The sequence below is a fragment of the Dasypus novemcinctus genome, chromosome 7 (genome assembly GCF_030445035.2).
Source record: "Dasypus novemcinctus isolate mDasNov1 chromosome 7, mDasNov1.1.hap2, whole genome shotgun sequence".
Classification (NCBI taxonomy): Eukaryota; Metazoa; Chordata; class Mammalia; order Cingulata; family Dasypodidae; genus Dasypus; species Dasypus novemcinctus.
The window spans coordinates 130,241,084-130,260,905 of record NC_080679.1 but is presented as its reverse complement, the minus strand read 5'-3'; the positions used below and the strand labels follow the sequence as shown (position 1 = coordinate 130,260,905).

The window sequence follows — 19,822 nt, the reverse complement described above, 5'->3', positions numbered from 1 at the left end:
CCATACTTCCTTTATTTCAAACCAGGCAAGTGAAGGAATCATGATTGGGTTGATCCTACCACAGAAATTCCATTCCCCTTTGTGAATGGGTGCTTGCTCTGTGGCCCAGTTCTTACCAATAAGATTCAAGGGGAAGGAAAGATTTTCTTCTCTGGGAAAAGGGAGCGCAATGCAAAGAAACTTCCTTTGCCCCTGCAGTTTTTTCAATAGCATGGACAATATATAATGAGAGCATGATGTTTGTAGTTATAGTAGTCAACTTGGGAACATAAGGCAACACATGGGACAATGATCTGGTAGGGAGGAAAAATACAAAGTTCCTGGGTCCTTAAATACAAAGTTGAGTTGTTTTGACCCTGGAACAATAAATGTTTTGAAATTTAAGCAACTTTGGCCAAAACAGAAACCTATTAAGTGGAAATGCAAGGAATCAAAACTAAGATTTTCTGTTTCCAAAATCTGGGCTCATCATTCCATTTCTCAGTGCCACAAAAGTTCAGAAGTGAAACACATTTAATAAATTATATGTGTGTGTTTAATCTGCTCACTAGGGATCCAATATGGTTGGCAATAATTTGGCTTCTACTAAGAAAAAAAAATTGCAGTAGGTTTACTGACGCCCTGCTTTTGTCTCTCTGGGAAAAGCTGTCTCCAAAGCCAATGTGTGATTACTAAGTTTGTTAAAGAAAATTAATGAAGAACAGCAGGGATTCCTTTTATTCCAGGTGCTCATCTACTTTTTAAGTAAGTCAGGCTGACATCTGAACATAAGATCTGTGCTAGCCACAACTGTGGAAAGTCTTCTACAAAATTCTGGCATTTTCCAAAGGTGTATGTTCCAGGAAATGACTTATTTGGAAGGAGAAAGAGCTGTTTTCAAAGGATTATTTTATTATGTAACCTAATCCCTAGCATTTACGTCCTTTTATCCCTTTTGCATTTAAGCCAGCATAGAAAACATGGGGCAGCACATCTATAATTTGCTTTTGGTTGGCATTTTTAATAAGGTGAAATGAATGTTAGTCTAGAGCCAGCAGGGGGTGTGTTGACTAGTTGGAAGGAAAAAGAATCAGAGCATATTTGAAGCAGCAGTCTGGGCAACTTCGGAGATTGCTGAATTATTGTTCATTTGGGGGAGGGTGGAGAGATGATGCAGAAGAATGTGATCAAACAAAAACAAACTTTCTGATGACTTACCTTAAACTTTGTTTACATATTTGGCATGTCTATTAAGAAACAAGACTGAGGATAATAAAAGTTTATAATCCAACATATTGAGCAAAATCCATTATCTTAGTTATTCTTATTAATGAAATACACTACTTCACTACTTTCTTCTTTCAATTTAATTTTAGAGGTTTTTTTTCATTGTTTGAAGTTAGACAATTTAGAAAGAATATATTTTCATGGTTAGTGGTATAGACATTTAGCATATTTTTTCTCAGTAGTCCCATTTTATTTCTATAATCTTTATATACAATTCAGCTGCCATTTTCTAAGTACATACTCTGTCCTCACACAGTTTCCTGATTGAGGCACTGTAGACACTAGCTTAATTAGCCAAATCTCTGCATGTTGAGACCCCAAAATATTTTAAATAGCAGGAAACTTATTTTAAGATAAGTATACTTTTTCTTTTGTTTTAGAAGAAGGGACATTCTACTTTAAAGCTCTCTGTCTCTGTCTCTCTCTCTTTGTCTCTCTCTCTCTCTCTATATATATATATGATGTGAGAAAATGTCTATTGAAAGTTCTTAAAATAGAGAAGTTTGCAATGAGTCACTTATATGAATTAATTTAAGTAGTATTTATCTTGATTCAATTCACACAAAATTTCTCTATTAAGGATCCAAACATAAATCTGACAATTTATAAGTAGATGCCTGGGATACATAAGTGTCATATAATTTTAAACTGAGTTATTAGTATATGGGAAAACATGATATAGCTCAAGGGTCAGCAAATTCTTGCCCATGAGCCAAATGCGACCTGTTGCTTGCTTTTGGATAGCCCATGAGCTAGGAATGGTTTTTACATTTTTTAACGGTTGAAAACAACCAAATAAAGAATAATATTTTTGATACCAAAAAACTTTAATAGAGTCGTAATTTGAGTCTATAAGTAGAGTTTATGTTGTAGTGGTGGTTGTTTAAAAAAAAATGCTTATTTGTTTACATATTATCTATGACCTCTTTCCACTACCATTTCTGAAATGAGAAGTTGACACATAAAACACATGACCTTAAAAATCTAAATTAGTTACTACCATGTGGCTCTTTACATAAACTATTGCTGGCCCCTGATACAGTCTATTAAGTGCAACATTAGAACTGAGTACAAGGTACAGGAATACTAAATACAGGAATACAAAGTATGTGATATGGCCCATTCATCAATTCAGAAAGTTTTGTCAAGAACCTTTAATGTGTCAGATACTGTGGGATAAGTAGATTAACAAAACAGTGATTGACGCCTTGGAATGTATAAAGTGCATATCTAGATTGTTAATGCTAATTAGAATGCATTGAAACCATTCTGGAATTGGGATCTTCAAGGTTCTACCAATTTTACTTCCCTTAAATGTACAGAACACTATAGAGTGGTTCTTTCCTCTGGCTTTTTGTTGATTATTAATCATTATTCAATATTTATTACCCTCCAATAAATTTCTGTGAACCAGTGTTGCTACTCTGTCATGCTTATACTTTTGTATTGTGCTGGGACTATTTGTAACCTTTCAATTTGCTGTCCTTTCAAACTTACAGAAAAATCGCCAAAATAAGACAGTTTCAGAGCTCTGTTTCCCCACAGAAGCTTTGAATAACCAAGAAGAGCTGGCAGGAAATTCTTTCTCAAAGCTCCAGAAAACAGTTGAAGAACTGTAGTAACAAGGCAAGTGCCAAAACAAGGGAAAAGCCTTCTTGAAATGGCAGTATTTTATGGCACCACTTACCAATTCAGTGCAGAGCCAACTCATGCTTCCAGTGTAGATCTCCCGTCCTGATTCTGGAGAGAACAGAAGTCTTTCTGCCCCTATAGGGAACATGTATGACTGGTTCAACCTGTGTGTTGGTGGCCTAAGCGATGCCCTGTGCTGGAACTTGCCCTGTGTGGGGAACACAGCTCACTGAGCTCTCCAAAAGAAAGCTGCGTGGGAGCAGTCAAGTCGTGCTACGTGGGGCAAGGGATTGCTGGCAGTAGGACATGCAGTGTAGTCCTGACACAATGAGGAAACTGTTTCCTAGTGGAGAGGGGATATTCTTATCCATGTTAATGGGGGGATTCCCCAGGCCACATGCACATCCCCAAGACAAGAGCCATGTGCAGAAAAAAACAGGGAGCTACTACTCTCTGGCTTCAAGCTTTTCTCTAAACTCATTGAATGCAGATATTCTGATGGAAAGCATTTCCACAGGTCAGTCTGAAAAATAACTGGGAAGGATATTTTCTCTTTTTGGTTAGCCCTTATCATTCAAGGAATGCTTTCTGGCAACACTATCTGGATAACAACTTAAGGAATCGATGCCTGAGAGAATAAATTCCAGTGACCACACATTAAAATATCAAAATGTACAGATGTCAATATATTTGAAGTGCTGAAAAAAAAGCAAAAATAATAAATAAATAATAAATTAAATACCTGCCAACAAAGAATTCTATACCCAGAAAAACAGCCTTTCAGAAATGAGAGAAAATAAGACATTCTCCGATAAAAGCTGAGGGATCTCATCACCACTAGACTGGTTATATAGGAGTTGCTAAAGAAATTTCTGCAGGTTGAAGTAAAAGGAAAACAGGAAAAAAAAAATCAAATCTGCATGAAGAAATAAAAATTACCAGTAAAGTTAACAAATGGTAAATATAGATGCCAGTACTATTGTATTTTTGGTTTGTAACTCCACGTTTTACTTTCTACAAGATCTAAAAAGCTGTGTATTTGTCAGCCAAAAGGGGTGCTGATGAAAAGTACCAGAAATTTATTGGCTTTTATAAAGGGTATTTATTTAAGGTAAAAGCTTACAGTTACAAGGCCCTAAAGAGTCCAACTCAAGGCTGCTTTATCACCAAAGTCAGTTACCATGTGTTGAATCAAGATGGTGGGCGATCTCTGTCTGGTCTCTCCTTCCTTCTTCTTTTTGGGGCTTTGTGGGCCCAGCTTCTTCAAATCTCAGCTCTAGGCTGGCATGAGGCTCATTTCTTTCTGGTCCTTTTCAGGCAAATGGCTCATCTCTCTTCCCAGGGCCATGGGATCCAGTTCTCTCCTCTACCATGTGTATGGAGCTCTCTCTCTTCCTGTTGTCTCCTTTTGTGTGAGTGTCTGTTTGTATTAGACCACCAAGGGGGCAGAGACTCAACCCTGAGTCACACTCCATTGATGTGGTTGAATCAAAGCCCTAATTTTAGCATGTAGTTAAATCAAGATACATCATCACAATCTAATGCACTCAATGTGTATCACACCCAGAGGAAAGGCCAGTTTATAAACATAATCTTTCTTTTTGGGGATTCATAAATAATGTCAAACTGCACAGACAATGGTTAAAATGTATTGAGAAATTAGTGGCTTTGGACTCACAATATATAAAAACATATAATCTGATACAGAAACTACATAATGGTGAGGGTGGAGGGGAATGGGGACACAGTTTTGTATACTACTGAAGTTAATTGTATAAAGGCAAAAGAAATTATACCAGATTTGAGGGGTTAAATTTAAGGCCAATGGTAACTACAAAGAAAATATCAGAGAAAATGCAAGCTCATAGAGTCCAAGATTAGAGTACAGGCTTTCTGGGGTAGAAGGCAGGGTAAATGAGGAGGTGGTATCAAATGGTTGTTTGGTTTCTGTTTAAGGAGATAGGAAAGTTTTAGGAGTGGAAGGTGAGAGGGTAAGGCAATATAGTAAATGTGATTAATCCCACTGAACGTAATGTTTGGGAGTGGTTGAGATGGGAAAGTTTATGTTGTGTGTGGGTATGTGTATTCCCATAACAAACAACAGCACCTCTAAAGTGCAGTTAAAGAGACAATGGCTGGAAGCAGATGTGGCTCAAGTGACAGGGCTTCCACCTACCGTGCTGGCGGACCCAGGTTCAGACCCTAGAGCCTCCTGGTGAAAAAGAAGAAGAGAAACTTTGTCTGTGTGGTGAGCCAGTGCCCCTGTGGGGAGTGAGTGGCCACACAGTGAGAGTGTCTGCACAGCGAGAATCCCTGCGCAGTGAGCCAGTGACCACGCAAGTGAGTCATGCAGCAAGATGATGATGCAACAAAAGAGAGACAGGGGGAGTCAAGGTGGAGCACAGCAGAGACCAGGAACTGAGTGGCACAGCTAACAGGGAACCTCTCACCACATCAGAGGTCCCCGAATCTTGATGAATCCTAGAGAAGAAAAATGAGAAGAGAAGACCAAAAAGAGAAATAGATACAGAAGACCACACAGTGAATGGATACAGACAGCAAAAGCAGCAGGGCAGGAATAAAATAAGTAAATAAATCTTTAAAAAAAAGAGCGAGAATGGCAATTAAAGGCAATACATGATTCTGGATGAGATCTAACAAGCTAACAAGGGAGGAGAAAAGGCCCAAAAGGATATTATTGGGGCATATGAAAAATTGGAATACAGACCATAAATTTTATATCAATTTAAAATTGATTGAACTTGATAACTGCAACTAAGTTGTATTCAGAAGTGAATATCCTTATTTTTAAGAACTGTTCTTGGCAGTGTTAAGTGTTCAGGGAGCATGATATATATAACCTACACTCTACTGTTCAGAAAATTGATTGATTAATGAATAGACAGGCTGATAGAAGGATTGATGGAAAGATAGAATGGTATGGCAAATGAGGCAAAATATTAAAATTGATGGATCTGGGCAACTGGAGGTTAGGGTTAGGTTGGATTTCTCTGTGTGGGGTTTGTATTATTTTTGCAACATTCCCGTAAGTAAAAAGTATTTCAGGATAAAATGTTTAAAACAAACAAACAAACAAATAAATAAATAAGGAAAAACCCTGATAGTGGGCAGAGAAAGAGAACAGCCAGGAAGGCTCATGAATATCAGGATCTAATATATTTTGTTCCTGTCAAACAACTCATTTCAATTGTATTAACCTAAAGAAAACAAGTCCTTGGTGCTAGGAAGTCATGCCTGGAAGGGGACTTGAACTTGCTGTGTGGTTGGGAAAGCTTCTAAGGGAAGGTAACTTAGGAGGAGAGCTGAGAGGGATGAAAGCAAGGAGTGTTGAGGAAACTCAGGAAGGGGGGCAGAGAGGTCAGAATGGGGACAGCCACAATTCCTGGTGGCCTCCAAAAGGAAAGGTGATGTTGCTTACAGTCAGACTATATAAAAATTGTTAAGGATTATATTTGTATCGTGGAAGAAAGGCAAAAAAAGTGTTGGAGATTGGTCAAGGAACTGACCCTTAAGAAACATATTTCATTGTTCTTTGGCTCCAAATCTCAGTGAGGTCATTTCTAATCTGATAAACTAATTCTAAGAGGACCGTTCGTGTTTTCAATGAGCTAATACACTACTCGTCCATTCAATGTATGTTCTCACTTTGGATGTCCCTAACGCTTTACTCAAAGAAATAACTTCTGATGGATTGAAGATGATGCAGCCAATTTGGGGGCATAAATTATGCTTTCACTTCACTTTAGGTTTATGATATAGAAGGTAAATCATTCAAATTTGTTTTTATCTATAAAATGAGATGACACCGAATCAGATAGCCGTAGTGGAAATTAGAGTTTAAGAAAAGGAAATGCAGTGCTTAGTACTTGAATCACCTATTAGATGATGTTCGTTATTCATAGCTTGGTGCCATTCAATAGGACACTGACTCCCAGCAAATCCTGATAAGGGCCACTTAATCCCCTCACAGAGCAAAAAGCATCATAGGCACAGCAAGGTCATAGTCACTGTCTTCACCACAGTAAACCGTAATGTACCCCCTTGAGAGAACAAGATTTCTAGAATGTGGTCAGTGCAGGTGTTCCAAGTGCTTGGCACTTTACGACAGATTTTCTTTGGAGGACAATGATTTGTTTTCTGCAGAATTAATAGCAAGTTTCAGAATCTAAATGATAATGTCTCATCCTCAAAAATAATTTGTTTCATTGGAGCCAAAGGGAACAGGCATAATAAAGTCTGCCTTAAAAATTTATAAGGGGAAAGGACAGATGGAAAGCAATTTATTTAAAGAGAACTTTTGAGCAAAAGCAAAAAGTCTTCATTCAATGAATTTTGTCAGAGTGATAACATTGGGGAAGAACAGATTTGTAGGTTTTGAAATTCAAAAGTTTGGTACTAAATTCACTAGATGAATACTTCTAAAGAAATTCCATCTCAAATAATTTACTGATTCTATCCACAGCTCTCATGAACAACTCTCTTTTTTCATGACATTATTTCTTCAATTGGCAAAAAATCATCCCTTCTTTATAACTCCAGGAATCATTGTCCGTTGCAGTACGGAGGATGAAGAAACTTCAGTTGGTTCTTAGAAATGTCTTTGCAATACTCCTAGAATCCTATATAAAATGGTATTTCCATTGTTTCTTGTTTGTCAGAAAGTCTGATTAATGGATTTCAAAATTTGCATCTTCGTTTTCTGGCAATTTTTCATTTGGTAAAAATGAGAACTCGATTTAGAATAAGTCTAGGGATTATCAGTGTGTAATTTCATATTTGTGTTGGTTAGATGGAATTCTGTTAGATTTGGGGGAAAGGGTTGTATGAATAAAGGATGTATTCAATTTACTCTTGATCAAGCTTTTCATATGGGAGATTTTAATTTTTTCAGCTTACCATCTTTGAACCATTTGCATAACTCCCAAGGACATTTGTTCTGCTGTGAAACAGAAAATAAAGAAAGCCCAGACCCATCATGTTAGAGGGAAACCGGGCAAAAAGAGAATAACTGTAACTGAGAATAAATGTAAAGGTCTTGTAAATTTTTATTTAATTCCAAAACAACACATTTCCACACATGGACGATTTTAGGAATTCACTTAGCTACTATTATCAAGTCTTGTGGTCATGGCATGCAGTTGCATCCTTTTCTGCCCATGTGGGGTAATTCTGCACAATGGAAGATCCCTGGGACATTGATAAAGTCATTATACTTTTGTTTCCTCATTGGGCAATTTCCATCGAAATGTTTGAAGCTCTTAGTGCTTTATCAGAGCCTGGAGGATTCTGTTACTGATGTGGTTCTAAACATTTTTCTGCCTGTACATGGGAGGAGTCAAAGAATTTTGAGCCTACGCAGTCAACAAATGCTTTGAACTTCTAGCAGGTACCAGGTCCTGGGATAGTTGTGCTGGCTATACAATAAATAAAACATGTTCCCTGCCCTCAGGATGTTCCCTCAGGTAGATAGTGAGGCAGACACCAAAGCAAATAAATATATATGAGATGAAGAGTGAATGAAGGAAGCTAGAGCAGGACAAGGTAAACTCGGCCTGCCTGGGGCTCAGTTGAACTAAGATTGGTTGTATCCAGAGCTGATGAGTAAGAGTTCATTCAGCGTGGAAGAAAAAGAGGGAATTCTGGGGGGAAGGCAAAGTTTTGAGCGTATATATACCATGTTCTGGGGAAAATTTCAAACTTCCAGTGTATTAGAATGAATTTTGTATTCATGGAAGGTATGCAAACACAATGAAAAGAATCATCACTGAATATGTCAATGGTTTATATATTTTAAGATGGTAATAAAGCTGAAATAAGATGTAGAAGGCAAAATGTTAATCTGAAATTGGGCCGTTTTCATGTTTAGGCTTGGAATAGGCTATAGATGTTAAGATTGGCAGGGAGGAATAGAGCATTATGCCCATATTTTAGATGTCTTAGCTTCAAATTATCTGCAATTACATAATTGGCTTCCTCTCTTTCAAATGTGCTTATATGTAATTTTAGTCTAGAAGAGAACAGGGCCACCAATATTTAGCTAGTCCAGAGAATGGTTTAGAAGGGAAAGGAATTTCAACCTTTGTTTCCATAACTTCTTAAATTCCAAAAGCCACAGAAGTAGGCAATATTGGCCAGTTACCAAGATGATTTTGCGCACAATGGAGTCATTTCTTTGAAGAAGTCTTAAATGCTAAAGAACAACCAAAACAGATCTTTTCACTTTGTTCACAACTGCATGAAACATTCTTTAGACCTGAAATGGCTTTGGATGAGTTCTTTTACACAAAACTAATCAAATACTTTTGTCCCCTAAAGCCCCATGATAGCACACTTACAGAATTCCAAGTAGACTGGGCACAGACATGACAAAAGATTATATTGAATTGGACCACACCTAGAAAAAATGCAAAGCAGTGAACAAATGCTTCTGCTTGTAGTTGTAAACAAACTGGGAGATCTGAGGTTTGCTCTAGATTCCAGTATCTTTATATAAATGGTAAGTTGTTTCAAAAATGGCAACTGGAAAATGACCTTATACGGAAGGTTCAATGCGGATCAGCAGAATAGCCACGTCTACATAAAATACCATGACTTTAAAATGCTGTTTGACCTAAAGTAAGGGGGAAATGGAAAGGAGAAATGAGTTTATATGGCTACGAGTTTCTAAAAAAGAGTCTGGAGGCTGGCAGAAGGATTGCCCTCATGCACAACTGAGCAGAGTCAGAGAGACAGATAAAGCAGATACAACCCCCAGATATTGGTTCCTTTGAGGGCTAAAGAGACCCATGGGAGTTATGGTCATGGCCGATGGGGTTAACTACCAGGTCAGATGGCCCCTCTTTGGAAATGGTGTTTATGTGTGAGGAATCTGGACTCAGATGGGATCTCCCTTCATAAGACTTTCATGCTAATGTGCTGGAGGTGCAGTTAATGTTGGGGTTTAAGATATATTTAGGGGATTTGAATCTCTGGACTGACAATGTGATAGCCAGGTCCTGAGCCTCAACAGACTCCAGCACCTACAATCTGATCTATTGGACTTACCACACTCAGCTAAGATGGAGTTGAAGAAGGACAACCACCACACCATGGAGCCTAGAGTGATTACAACTGAAAATGGGAGGATTGCATCCAGCATCCGTGTGGAATCTGAGCCTCCTCTTGACATAGAGGTGCAATGGACACAACCAATCCAATGTCCACATAGAAGAGGTGGCATTGGATTGGGAAAAGTGGACATGGTGGATGATGGGTATGAGGAAAGGCAGGAAGAGATGAGAGGTGGAGGCGTCTTTGGGACATGGAGCTGCCCTGGATGGTGCTTCAGAGGTAATCACCGGACATTGTAAATCCTCACAGGGCCCACCGGATGGAATGGAGGAGAGTATGGGCCATGATGTGAACCATTGTCTATGAGGTGCAGAGGTGCCCAAAGATGTACTTACCAAATCCAATGGATGTGTCATGATGATGGGAACGAGTGTTGTTGGGGGGGGGGGGGGGAGAGGGGAGGTGGGGGGGTGGGGTTGAATGGGACCTTACATATATATTTTTAATGTAATATTATTACAAAGTCAATTAAAAAAAAATGGCATTTACTATTTCTCAGGTATCCTCCTGTCTTACCATGCTCAGAAAGTGAGAGGTTACGGAAACAAGTATTACAGGGTGGCTTTCTCTCCTGAGTCACTCCCAGCCATTGGGATCAGTCGGTGTAAGTGGGAAGAAGAGAGAACCTGGAACCTCTTTGAAAATGTGTACTAACTAAAGCCCCACTCTTACCTGACCCTTTCCCATATTGCCATTTGGACCTAGAGGGAGGAAACCAATTGATGGCTCATCTTCCTCCCTTAAGAATTTCCTGAGAGAAACCACAAAATGTATCCCCACAGAGCAGCTCCAGGTACACCAGTACATAACTAAATTGAATTTCCTTTTTACTCTAGAAAGCTCACAGATTTGAAACCTAGAAAATAATGGACTAACCATGGTACACAACATCAGAAACATCTGCAAGTGGAAATGACACTATCCTCTGGAAAGGTATTTATGATATCCACTTTGAAAATTGTCAAAATGCTTATGTTTTGTCCCCCTTTAATGTCAGTCTTGTGGGCAGATGCAAGGGAAATTCTGTAAGTATAGATCTTATCCCAGGGAAGTATACAAGAATGATCACTGCCGTATTTTTAATAGTAAAAAAGTATAAATAATATTCCTATTCGATATTGGCCAATAAATTTTATATATACATAAAATGAGGTCTTACACAGCCATTACCAATTATAACTATGGAAAAATGCAGACCTAAAATATATACAATATGCAAAGGCTAATTCAACATATAATAAAAATTCAAACTTTAATAAAATTTATGTTCATTCTTTATATACCTGGACAAAATATATAAAGGAGTAGGAAAACATTCAAATAGATAAGTTGGAATGGAAGCATCATGGGATTTCCTTTTAGAAAATTCTTTTTAGTGCTGTTATATCCATTAATGATCTAAAATGATAACTGAAATGGTGATCAGAAAGCCAAAGAAAACCACGGAGCATAAGTAACTGAAATAGTATGTTAGCTTTCTAATTATTATTGGTTAACGATATCAATTGAATACTCAAATTAGATAACCTCTTGTGAGAACTGGGAGTTAGACATGAGATTTCATTGCATATTTCCAACCAAGAAGGTATAATAGCATGTGTGGTTGGGGAAGACAGAAATTGAGAGAGGAATATTTTGAGAAAACCAATATGGTTGGCTTGATGCTGTGTTCTCCATTTGTACTATGGCTCCTTTATATATATATATATATATATATATATCCTAGGTTTACTAACAGTGATGATCCAGAATCTTTCACATTCCTCTGCCTCTATGCCTTTGATCACCAGAGCTTGTATGATAAATAACCTACAATGGCTTAAATAACAAGAATTTATTGACTCATAGTTTTAGAAGCCAAGAGTCCCAAATCATGATCTTGGCAAGGCCACACTTTTCCAGGGTTGGGAGGAAAGGGCTCTGGAGACTGAAATCCTTCATTTCATGGTAGTGCCCTTGGTCTCCTCCTATGACTTTCTCAGACTTCTAGCTTGTAAATCTTCCAGCCTCTCTGATTATATTTAAATTTTCTCAGTAAGACCTTCATATAACAGATTGAGGCCCACCTGATTCACTTTTGCTACACATAAATAGGCTCTTAGAAGGTCCTACACACAAGTGAATCTATACCCTAATGATAATAAATCTTCAAAAGTTCCTACTCATAAACGGGTTCACACACACAGGATGTGGATTAAGATAAAGAACATCTCTTTGGTTGGGGTACAGGATTCAATCTATCAAACTCAGTTTCTTCTGTTGTTAAAATGAAGGAATTGACCCCATAATTTAAAGATTCTGCTCAGTTCAGTCTTTGCTATCAGTATGGCTCTAGCTATAAGTCTAAATGAATTTAGGAAGAACATCATAACAGATGTGTTCGAAGGAAAAATGTTAGCCAAGAAGAGGGCATGCAACAGCCCTGTGGGGGCAGGGTATTTAGAGAGGCCATCACAAAGACAAGGCCAAGTGGGACAGAGGGAAAGATTAGTCTTATGATTGCTGAAAGTGGCCACTGAGTAACCTCAACCTCAGACATCTGACTTAACAGTCATTGGTCTCAAATTCTTCATCCAAAAAGAAGGTCAAAGAATAGCTCCTCTGCTTTCTTTTCAGGGCTTTCTGAATGGACTAAAGTACTGGTAAGTACTTACTAAAATATCAGCAGTAAATGCACTACATATGCTTAATATAAACTATTCATAAATGACAGCAATCATTTCCTCTAGTCAATCCTAAAATTTTGTAGAGTGAAGTCAATACCAGAAGGTCCACTATTGAAATCTTGAAGTTAAATAATAATTTTGGAAAGCTGTCCCACAATCTGTATTAGGAGTCTAGGAAAAAATTGTCAAGCACTTAAAGATATCCATGGCAGAGTCAAATTTGTACCTAAAAAATTTTAAAGCCACATAAATGCTCAATTATACCAAAATGATTAAGTAAATTAAGGCGTTATTAACATGTGATAGTCAGTTGTCAATATTTACAAAAAATGAGTAAAGTTTCTTGGTATTTTTAAGAAGAAAATCAAGATATTCAACATTAAATATCAAATTTACATGTAAGCTGTGCACAATACGTGAATATGAAATCTGGAAGTATTTGCTTTTGGGTGATGGGATTTCCCTATATACTGAATGTTCCATATTATCAGCAATTATGATATGTATTTTTTCAATTCAGGAAAACGATTTTCTTTGAAAATAAATCTGGAATGATCGATTGTCACCAGTTGCAAAAAGGTGTGAATGATCAATGTGGTGTGAACACTAAGAAAACTGTTACTCATATTATTTATCTGTTCCTTTATGAACATCACCTGTATCTATTATATTTAGGTCACTGTGCAAACAGATCGAAAGATTCATTTTATATTTATTTTGGATTTTTAAGAGAAAATTAGCCAGAAGACAAGATGAAGTACATTAAGACTCCAGACATATAATGACAGTTGTAAGCAATGTTTTTCTGGAAGTGTGAAAGAACCAGAAAAGAGAGGGTGTGAATTGAATGTTCCAAACAACAGTGTTTCCTGTTAAAAATAAAAAAATCTAAAAGTATCATAGTGTAAGTTAAGAAACAAGGAGAAAAGGAATGAGACAAACTTGTCACATTTAAAAAAATTCTAGGTGTTATGGTGTTATTTCTACCAGTTATTTCAATTAAATCTTTGGATAATGTGGTTGCCAGGTTGTAGTTCGAGGCATCCTTGTTATTTTTGCACTTCAGGGAGGTTTCCCTTATTTCACCCACTCTTATCCTTCTGGATTTCTATTAAGGAAAAAATGATAAAAAAAAAAAAAGCTAACAAAAAAGCCTGCACTTTGACATTCTAAATATATCTAAAAGATGTGTTAAGTTGCAGTGACTTCTTAAGGACACTAAGATGCCTGGGAATCACATTTTAATTCAGGCAAACCTTATCTGCAGTATGCATAATTAGAACTGGGTCTGAGTTCGTCATGAACTGAATGGGGTGATAATTTACTACATTGCTGAGCAGATTACATGAGCTAACACATGGACCTATGTCTGGCACCGCAATGGGTTCTCAATACATAAAAGTTATTGTCAATATGTATGATGATGCTCAAAAAAAGAAATGATACTGGATTTGTGTATTAAAGAACTTAAACTAGTATACCAACAGGAGAGATAAGTTTCTGGGAAATAAGAGGCAATATTAATGATCCATAGGTGCAATAATAAATACCAGAGGGAAGCTAATATTTACAGATTGCATTTGGGAAGGTATTCCAAGAAAGAAATGAGCTCAGGAAGAGGGTGTCAAGCAGAAATGAAATGGAATATAATGATTCCAGAGATTCAGCTCTGAAATGATGGAAAAACAGCTTCTTTGAGGTCCTAAAGAAAAGGAAATAAAATTGAGGAAGCTTCTTGACAAAGATCAGATGGGTGTGGCTTTCACTCCTGTTGGTAAAACCTCTCCTGTGATAAAGATGTTGCAAGAAGTAAATTCAGGTTAAAGGAATGTCACACAAAATCTTTTCATCAGATTAGCTGATACAGGCAAGGGTCATTAAAAGTACAGCTGTCAGGATGGCGCCTCGGGGGTGATCACCGGACATCGTGGATCCTCACAGGGCCCACTGGATGGAATGGAGGAGAGTATGGGCCATGATGTGGACCATTGTCTATGAGGTGCAGAGGTGCCCAAAGATGTACTTACCAAATCCAATGGATGTGTCATGATGATGGGAACGAGTGTTGTTGGGGGGGAGAGGGGGGGTGGGGGGGTGGGGTTGAATGGGACCTCACATATATATTTTTAATGTAATATTATTACAAAGTCAATAAAAAAAAAAGTACAGCTGTCAATAAAAGTTCTGTAGAGGGGGCAAGAAAGCAAATAAAATAGATCAGAGAATATTACCTTTCAAAGAAGCATAGTAACAGTAAACAACAACAAAAAAGAATGCCTCAAAAAGAAAAATGGAATATAGAGCTAATTATATTTAAATAGACAAGAAGCCTACTAAAATTTTCAGGGAATTTTATTGCAAAGATATTGTGAGCTTGAGTCAAATTATAAACTCTTTGACATTCAAAACAACTCTTGGGCTCTTACTTTCTAATGAAGCTGTATGACTCCCAGTGAGGAGATAATCCTCAACAGTTACTGCAGATGTGTCCAAGGAGAATAATTCCAGAGAGCAAGAACATTTCAGAGAGTAGAGTCAGAGGCCTTGGAGAGCAATGAACTGGGAGTCATTTTGGGGAAACAGAATCGGATTTCACCAAAAAAGTCCCCTAACCAAGGACAGAAGGCTCTCAGAATATCCATCCAGCTCTCAGTTTCTATAGACATCAGTCCTCTGGCTGTCTTGTTCTTCCATTTATGGATTGGATGGGAAGTTTATCATGATTGTCCTGTCTTTGTTCTATATTATAATTTGAGTATGTGGGTGGGTGGGTATAAGTGACTTGTCTTTATTTCATAGACCTCTAGTCTAAGAGAAACTATGTTTGGATCTGATGTAGAGACTACCAAACATCACCTACAGTCTGGATGATGTGACTCTTGTTTGTTTGACCTTACAAGTAGTAGATGTAGTGTACAGTGATTAGAAGAGTGGTTTGTCTCAAAGACATTTATGTTCATCCACTGCCACATGTTTTCCTAAATTCCCCAGTCCCTTTGTAGTTAGCCAGGACCAAATGACTTGTCCTAGCCAATAGAACTGTAGGAGGAAATAACAGGTTTCCACTTTGGACTGGAGCACACAAAACCCAACATGCACACTTCCAGTTCTCCCTCTCCCAGATTTTATAGACTGGGGAGTTTGTGGTTCTAGATGAACCTGATAACAATCTGATAGCCTTGTCAACATACAACTAAGCAGGAAATCAACGTTGGGAATTTTTGGTTTACCTGCATAATTTTATCCTATCTTAATTTTTTACAGAGATTAACTGGTACAAAGGTTAAGAAATTGAGGGAAAAACTATTAGGATGTTGCTTTAAGAAATGTTTTTCTCTTGCTGTTATTTTCCAGAAGAGAATACATTCAAATTTCCATCAAATGAGACAACTCAATATATATCTAGCCTGGGCATCAAGGTCAGCTTCTGGGGTCCCAGGGTGTTAGGAAGTCGTATCAACATTGGGCTTAGACATAAATTACCTTGTTTCAGAGAACAATAAATCAAAAAGACATGATAACTGCCACACACGTATTCCAACCACAATAGTAGAACTAGGAATAATAAAGCTGCAAGTAATTATCTAAAAGCATTTAACCAGAAATTTGAACTTATCTTCTTCAGTCCTGAAGAAGTTAACTGAAGGATGTGAGGATACATTTTTTCCCCCATTTAAAGCAAATACCCTACACTTCTGCACTGGTCCAGTTCACTTTCTCAGGAACTCTGACATCTAGATTAAACTTTATCTTTGAACCTTCTCTTCAACTTTTATATATGGTCAAGACATACATTACCTTGACTTCAATTTTCTATCTAACTACCATGTTCTTTATCTTTCCCTTCATCATACCAGACATTTCCCAGATTTACTGTGAGGTTTTGTTCCTTCCCACTCACATGCCAACTGATGACAAGCCATCAACCTGGCTCAGCTTTGCTAGCAAGGACTCCATCATGGTGGAGCCACTGAACAAGGCTGATGCTCAGCCTGCTTGGCCTCTCATAAGCACTTCATCCTCAGTTAGTCTCCCATTCCTGAAACACTCTTTCCTGGCTTCTATGGCCATTCATCTCCTGGTTAGCTGAGAGTTCCTTCTTGGTCTCTTTATCAAATCTGTACTTGTCTCCTGAAATTTAAAGTTAGGAGTTCCTGAAGTCTCACCTTTAGATTGTTTCATGTTTTCACTGTATACTCTTTACTTCCATGGTTTCAACCCTTAGGAAAATTATATCCTAAGCCAAGAACCCTCCTCTGAGCTCCAGATCAGTGTATTCAGCTGCCTTCTCAACATCTCCACTTAGGTACCCTAGAAAACTTCTTTTATATATACATATTTTTCTGAATACAATGCCTTTTATAACTTTTCTCTTTAATCTAACTTCAAGTTGTCTTTCACATGTCCAACCTATATATATTTTCCTCAGTCATCTTGAGTATAGTAGCCTCCTTCTACTTTTTCTTTGCAGCACTTGTCACATTAAATTTTTAATTTAAAATATAATTTTGGGAAAAAAAATTCTCCCTTAACTGCATGAGTTAGGATACGGTTTGCCTTTGTCACCAATATCTTTTCAGTTCCCAGAATGGTGCCTGCCAAAAGCTAGTTCTCAATAAACGGGTGTCGACTTACCAACCCCATACAAGGAAAGATCATGGAGAATCCCCACCGCCTTGGCTAGGGCTGACAGCAGAGGAAGTCGGGAGCAGGTGACTAAAAGACAGGCCTTGGCTGGGTCTAAAATGAAGAGGATCTCTGAGATTTCCTTCATGATCATGCCTACTCACCAGTTTTTAGGAATCTGATATGGACTGAAGAAACAGATAGGAATTGAGAGCTCGGCTCTGCAACAATTGCCTCTGGCCAATAACTCTTCTGGGTAAGAAGCTTATTAATTAATAAAATAATACCATTTTTTTTCTTTACTAATATTAAGTGTTATCTGGGTGCCAGGTAGTACTCTAAGTTTGTTGTATGCATGATTTCATTTGTTTTTCACAAAACCCTATTGAATAGGTGACTTTATACCCATTTTATAGATCAGGAAACTAAGGCATAAGGCATTAATTCCCTTGTCGAAGGCATTCACATTTTCAAGGTGGTAGGACGCCCATTCTAGCCCAGGCCATCTGCCTGCAGAGCCTGGTCTTTGGACCACTGTGCATTTCCTTACAGACCAAAAAGTTGTGCTGGGCCTTCATATTCAGTTTTCATGTGAACTTTCCAGACTATGAATACTGGTATAAATATTTTCCTTTAAGTTTTACCTCCTCCAGTAATGTGATCCTCCAGTTGTTTTCTATTTTGCACACAGGAAAATCCTCAGGCATTTGGTATTAATGTTGCAAACATTATTTAGAAACACACAGGTGTCCATTCAGCTTTATAGGGAAAAAAAGTCCACTACATTATTTTCAAACGCAGTTACCTGTGGTTTTGACACTTATGAGTGCATTTCCTCTCTAAGCCTTTCAAAGATGCCTAGATGTCATAAGGTTCTAATTTATTCTTAGATTTGCAGTAGGAGAACTCAGACTTCATTGTCAGTAAAAGCTAAGGTACAGGAGTGTTCCTAACTGGGGGAAAATAATAACTTGATAGATATCATCAGAAAGGGCTAAATGGATTTTTGATTAAATTTTCAAAACAGTTTTTCATGTGGATGAGGCAGGAAGATTTTTAGCCTAATAGGTAAATCTTCAGTACACATCACAGTGTTAAAAATAAAGCCCCATTAATGTGCTTTCCTCCATGGCAATGAGATGTGATTTAGAGTGTTGGAAGCAACACAATGGCCCCAAGTATCTCCATAGCACAAACTGTGCATATGGGTCAAAATCCCAAGAGGGCCATTCTTTCAGGTGTAGGTGACATTCTTAGTAAAATGTAAATATTCTACCTGCAAAGGTATGCTGTACGAAAACCAGAAATTATCACATTAATATATATTGGTTCTCAGACACTCTCCAGTGGGTCAGAGTTGAAATAGTTTTGTAGGGGACAGGAGAGGAGAGGTGGCCAGGAGAATGGGACACCAGTGCATTGAGCAGACTTGATGGCCAGGCTAAAGGAGGCAGCCAACTGCCCGAGTTCAAGGAACAGCTCAAAAATAGAGAAGAGAAACAGAGAATGAATTGGGCATAACACTTCTCAATTTTGCCTGGGTCTAAGCATTCTGACTCAGTTTTTATGTCTTAATATTTTTGTTATTATGGTAAGTATATGTATATATATACACACACATACATACATAACATACAATTGACCATTTTGACAGTTTTTTTAAAGACTTATTTTCTTTATTTCTCCCCATCCTCTTGTTGCTGTGTCTGTTCATCTTCCTGATTTCTTTAGGAGGCACCAGAAACCAAATCTGGGACCTCTGACGTGGGAGGGAGGCACCTAATCGCCTGAGCCACCTCCACTCCCTGCTTTGTTCTGTCTCTTCTTATGTTTTTTGCCTCCCCATGTCTCTCTCTTTGTGTCATCTTGTTGCATCAGCTTGCTGTAGCTGCCAGTCACATAAACTCACTGTCTTCTTTAGGAGGCACGGGTAAAGAACCAGGGAGCTCCCATGTGGTGGGCAGGAGCTCAATCACTTAAGCCACATCCACTTCCCCATTTTTAAATGTGCAATTTTTATCATTAATAACATTCACAATATTGTGAAACCATCACCACTCTCAATGTCCAAAATTTTTCATCACCCTGAAGAGAAACTAAAAAAAACAAAAACCGAACATTTCAGGAACTTGTATGTCACCCCTGCTCAGGGGCCGTACTAATCTTTTCTGTATCATCCCAATTTTAGAACATGTGCTGCTGAAACAAGGACCTGACTGTTTCATGTTATCACCTTCAGAGGGATTTTGGAAAATCCTGAACTTTGTCACAGTCATTTGATGAAAGAAATGGGCAAGAGCTGGGAACCCAGTAAGCCAAGAGTTTCCTAAACAGTTCTGGCCATAAGTCAAGCCTGGGACCTCCTCCTTGGCTCTGAAGAAGCTGAGTTAGCCCAGTCCTTGAACGGGACCTAGAAATCTTTATTTTTGACAATATCTCATGTGATTTTCATCAGCAGGCAAGTTTGGAAACCACCAGATATTAACAGATCTGAACCCTGA

General features: G+C 38.0%; 1 non-coding gene across 1 annotated transcript; it reads right to left on the bottom strand.

Annotated features, from left to right (window-relative positions):
• Positions 1-19,426: 19,426 nt before the first annotated feature.
• Positions 19,427-19,533, bottom strand: LOC111761324 (U6 spliceosomal RNA). The gene has a single exon (XR_002794722.1). It is a non-coding gene; the product is annotated as a U6 spliceosomal RNA (small nuclear RNA).
• Between the last annotated feature and the right edge of the window lie 289 nt (positions 19,534-19,822).